Here is a 6,000-nt window from a genome sequence, read left to right on the forward strand (position 1 = left end):
TAGAGTTGCAGTAGTCAATCCTAGTAATAACACAGTTTATCACAAGTTTCTTTACAGAATTTTCATCCAGGTACTTTTTTTATAAACGCAATATTTCTTAGATGATAACCAACAGTTTTTATTACATTATTTATTTGGGCATTTAGAGACAGGTTACAGTCAAGAAATACACCTAGATCTCGAACTTTACTAGATATCGGCACCGAGTCATTATTTATGTTCCTTTGAATATCGCCTAAGTTTCTCACTCTGTTTCTCTTGCCCACCACCATGAATTCAGTTTTGTTCTCATTTAATTTTAGTTGTTTAAATGTCATCCATTCTTTAACACTATCAAGGATTCGGCTTAGAGTTTCAGTAGTGTCATGTATGTATATTATTTATGGAGAAATAAAATTGTGTGTTATCTGCAAATAGTTTAAACTTCATGCCATGCCTTTGTAGCATTTTCAATAGACCAATAGTTTAGATGCAGAATAAGATTAGGCCAAGTACACTCCCCTGGGGTACCCATCTGTTTAAGGGTTCATATGATTAATAAGAGTTTCCAATTTGTACACAGTAATTTCTACCAACTAAGTAGTCTTTTAGGTATTCAAAGGCTTGATCTTCAACGCCGATGGACCGTAGATCATTTAGTAGCAGTTCATGCACCAGTGTATCAAAAGCAGCACTGAGATTGAGTAGTATTAAGATACCACATTTATTTTCATCCATAATTTCTAGCATATCATTTACAACGGAGCAGATGGCTGTCTCCGTAGAGTATAGTTTTCTGTAAGCAGATTGGTTGTTAGGCTGATTAGTTGTTCAAGAATTACGCACTGTTACTTTTATATGCTAACTCGTTTCCTGTTGAAGGGTCATTTTACTCTTTTACCTCATATTTTTGGGTAGAAATTTAGTTTGTGTTGTATGTGTAATTTTAAAAATTAACTTTTAATCAGCAAACTTTGTTTACCCAAACATTGGTTATCTTTCATTCTACTTTTCCCTACCAGACAGTTCCTTCTAAGATTTTATTTGTATGATTTTTAATACACTATGAATAAATTTTCTCACATTAGTTTTTCCTCTCATTTTCTGTATTAAGCAGCACATCTTGTTGGTTAAAGGTTGCATAGTGTTATATTTCTTTATACAGTACTGTACTTGTAACCAGTTTTGATATTTTATGTATTCTGTGTAAGCAGTTAGTGTTTTCTTTTGTAAATCTTCTATGAAACCAGTAATTCAGTTTCCATGTAGCTTACCTTTTTAGTGAAGTATAATGTTGAATATTAGATGAGATAAACCAACATCACATACATACAACAAAAATCAATTGCTTTTCAGAATTGCATGAGGTATAAGTTTTATTGATCTTATAAGTCTCTGCTTGCCTTTCCCCAGCATTATATATTTACTTTGGTTAGAGATAAAATTATTTTTTAAGCTTTTCATCTCTTGTATTTACAATTGTAGAATGTATGTATGCTACTAAGAACATATTTTTTTTTATTTCTTTGAATACTGCAAAGCATTTTATTTGCTTTAAGAGTGAATTTTTTTCTTTACAATTCTGTAGTTTCATTTCTCTTTTGTTGTTTATCAGGATTCTGTATGACTGTTTCCTCATTTGCTTTACTCGAGTTTCGGTACAACCAGTTACTTTTGTCAGTTTAGACGCTTAATATGATTTGGTAGTATCTTTCTATTTATGACTTATCCAAGGGTAGAGTTCATTAGGAATTTCTGTTTACCACAAACTTACACGTTCCTATACAGGATAGGGCCTTGGTTCCCATTAAGGGAATCTGTTATGGATCATAGGAGAAATGGGATGTATGGAATTATTATTTATTTATATTTTTTGCATCTTAGTGCTATCTCACTTGCAAGGTGCGTAGTTTTAGAGACTAATTTTGTATCTTGTATTCACTGCTAGAACTCTTTTAAGCATTTTAATCCTCATTAATGTTTCAATTCACAGTACAGGTCACATTGAAATGTTTTCTCATGTGAGTTATTCCATTTCAAGCCTTTTCTAGACTACATTGATAACTTATGAAGTGTTACCCTCTGGAAAAGTTATCGTTTTCTTAACTTTCATGAAATTTGCCCTACTCCATGGTTCTTATCTTATGGCCAAATTTAAGTGTGGGGTTTAAAGAACAAAGAAAAACGTTAGGGAAAAGGCTATGTCATTGTAGAGCAAAAACATTATGTACTCTTAAAACATGAGATGAGTTTAGAAATGTGTAGTAGTAATAGGTGATTGCACAAATTTGACCTTGCCTCTCATTTTAACTAATACCCATGGCCACCAACCCATACATTCCTGACCTGATTATATCATCCATATATAGCAAAAGGTTTTCCTTACACACCTTTGCATTGGGTCCTTGAAATATGTAATCGCCACCTACTACAGGAGTTACGTAAAACTTGGAGAGAGGGCCTGTAGTCTTCCTTACCTCACAAGAAGTAGTTGAGTGGTACATTTTAACTAGATAGCAGTGTAACTATTTTCTGTGAAATTAAATTGCAAGTGATAAATTCCTAACATGGCTTGGAGGTCGTAGGCTTAGCCTTTCCCTCTGGTGCTGCAAATTCAAATTGGCAAACATGTTTATATGGAAAGCTCAACAACATAATGACTTCCTCATTTATATATGATTGAATTCAAATATCTTTGCTGAAAATGCTTGACCTCTCATTAGATATCCCTTCAACATGCACTCACTGTCAGGTAAGTAACAACAAACCACTTTGGAAAGCTCCATAAGGGATATGTTTAGATGGATTATTAACTTGGGAAAATATTTTTTTTTTTTTTTTCAAAAATGTCCCCATCAAAAAAAAATCCTTTGCAGTAATCAGTGAACAAACTTCATAATCCAGATTTTCAGGACAAGTAAGTTTACACAATTTTCTTCCTGGTCATTCATACAACCAAATATTTGCATGTAATTCTGCATAAAGAAAAATTCAAGAGAGCTTCTTTAGCAGCCAGAAGTGTAATAACGAGACAATTAACCTACCTGTGTATATCTTTTGACCTCTTTTAATAATTTTAGTTTACTGTATTTCAAAGAGCAATGATATCCCTATAAAAGTTGATGTAAAAGTAAGTTACACTTTGCTCCAAATTATTTGTCAAGGTAAACACAAAGAGTCTACTTGAAAGATCGCTATATTTTACAATACGGTAAATTATACCCCGTCCAGCGTTGTTAATTGGTTCCAAGAGACCTAACCTAAGTCAACTTTTGACGTAAGCTGGAATTTCAGTCTATAAAGTGATACATGTTCCCTATAGTATACACATAATAAATACCAAAAGGTATTTACAGCGCTATCATTGTACAAAAAGCAGATACAGTACCTAAGATAACCTTTCATGTAAATTATAGTACTGTAAATACTTTGTCATTAGTGTGGGACTTTAGAGACCTAAGTAATGTTGTGCAAAACATTGTAATGTAGATACTTTTGTATTTGATATTTAATGATGAGAAATACAGTTGGAACAAAAGACAAATTGGTATACAGTGTGTTACTCAGAAAGATTTTAGTCCCCACAGTCACAGAAACAATATGATTAGAATATGCAAAGTTTGAAAGAAGAAAATACTCTAATGTAAACAAGCGTTATTAGCATTAGTCTTATTTGGAAACTAACAATACAAGGTGCTATTCTTCTAAGGATCACACATTTAAAGGTTGAAAGATGTCTGGTATCAGAACGTCAGCCGGGCAAGCAAGCGCAGCCACAGCCCCCCCCCCCCCCCCCCCCCCAGTAAATGGCTTAAACTCATCGTCCCAGGCTGGGATCAATCTGTTGATATGCGAAAGCTAGGCAAGCATGTTACCAATGTACTAGCCAGTAAATCTTTGAGTAAAACTTTATGCAAGAAAAATACCAATTGCTTTCATCACCTCAAGGTGTACAGTGTTTCCTTTGAACCACTTGACACCGTCATTTACTATACTGTACATATATATTGTATTACAGTACAATGTATGATTTTCATATAGCAGCTTAAAGCACCTCGCTTGGTGCATCGTAGGCTTTACGTGAGGGTCTTTGTTCCCTACCTGCACCCCCTTTTTAGCTTTCTACTTACCTCTATTCTCGATTGCTTTATTCCATCTATCAGGTCGTGTTTAATTTTACTCTTTATGCACAACAGAATTCCTACCATTTCATGTGGTGAATGGCCTCCCAGGCCCCAATTCTTGTTCTTATAATAAACCACTGACAGTAAAAACAATGTTATACCGAATTATTGTGACAGTGTTAACGAGCAAAACATTACATATCTTCCAATTAGTTTTGAAAAGGTTATATTTCCATGATCTCGTTTATTTTCATAATATCCACTTCATTTAAACGCTCATATCTATAGACTTCAAATTTTTATAGGAAACAAGTTGGCTAGGGTTAAAATCTACGGCACTGTAGCAAAAACAGTTTCCATGGTAGAAACATATTGAAGCTTTTGAGAACAAGACACCTTGAAGTCTGTGGCAATAAACTGGATGAATTGGTGGAATTATTTCAAAGCAAATATTGCAACCTAATTCAAATGAAGTTTAGCATGGTGTCATTAAATACAAAGTACTACTAATTCTCATTGTAGAGAATTAAAAAAAAAAAAAGATAAAAAGTTAATACAAGTGAAATACGTTGTACCACAGCCCACCGTAAAGAGGGAAACCCCGTATGTTAGTAGACTACTGTGGGTGATCGTCACACTATTATTATTATTATTACTACTACTTGCTAAGGTACAATACTAGATGGAAAAGTAGAATGCTATAAACCCAAGGGCTCCAACAGGGAAAATAGCCCAGTGAGGAAAGGAAACCGGACAAAATAAAATACTTTAAGAACAGTAACATTAAATTAAATATCCCCTATATCAACTATAAAAACTTAAACAAGAGGAAGAGAAATGAGATAGAAGTGTGCTCAAATGTAGGCTACCCTCAAGCAAGAGAACTCTAACCCAAGACAGTGGAAGACCATGGTACAGAGGTTATGGCACTACCCAAGATGAGAACAGTGGTTTGATTTTGTAGTGTCTTTTTCCTAGAAGAACTGCTAACCATAGCTAAAAGAGTCTCTTTTACCCTTACCAAGAGGAAAGTGGCCACTGAATAATTACAGAGCAGTAACCCCTTGGGCGAAGAAGAATTGTTTTGGTAATCTTGGTGTTCTCAGGTGTATGAGGACAAGAGAATATGCCAGACTATTCGGTGTGTGTGTAAGCAAAGGGGGAATGAACCGTAACGAGAGAGAAGAAACCAATGTAGTACTGTCTGGCCAGTCAAAGGACAACTTGACATTACTAAAAGTTTTAACAGCGTTCCTTGCTTTATATACTCTAATTTCTTTTTGTAATGCAAATGAAGGACTTCCCCAATTTAAAAAAAATGCAGTTGCGCTCGACCAATTAACCCCTTTCACTGGGAAAAACAGTATATATTTCTGTTGAAAAACTATTCGACGTTTAAAGGTTGTAAAATGATATGTCCTGACCCAGAATAAACTTATGATATTATGAAATATTACATCACATTTCTGAAGGTTAACATTTATTCTATAGTTTCGTAGGCTAATGTCAAGGATAACAAGTGATCCCCCCAAAAATAATTTTGCATGCTTGGATTATTTTTGAGCTCATATAATTCCGTTATAAAAGTGGAACGTAACTGTTAAACATTAATGGGTTTAGTTAAACTCTTATTTTGTAACTTTAAATTTTTAAGAATAGAATAGAAAATAACCAAACGATGATGGGAGTTAAAATTCGGTGACTTCTCACCTAGGCCTAGTAGACAAAATATATTGGACAACGTCCATACGCTATGTAAACTAATAAATGTTTAAAATTTATGGTAGTCTACATACAAATGCCCTCTTGGTAGGCTATATTCTATTTTTTTATATTTATAATCTGGGAATATTATAATCTAGAAGAAACTAACAGTGGGATTAAGTAGTATCCAGAG

Source organism: Palaemon carinicauda, chromosome 17 (genome assembly GCF_036898095.1).
Source record: "Palaemon carinicauda isolate YSFRI2023 chromosome 17, ASM3689809v2, whole genome shotgun sequence".
Taxonomy (NCBI): Eukaryota; Metazoa; Arthropoda; class Malacostraca; order Decapoda; family Palaemonidae; genus Palaemon; species Palaemon carinicauda.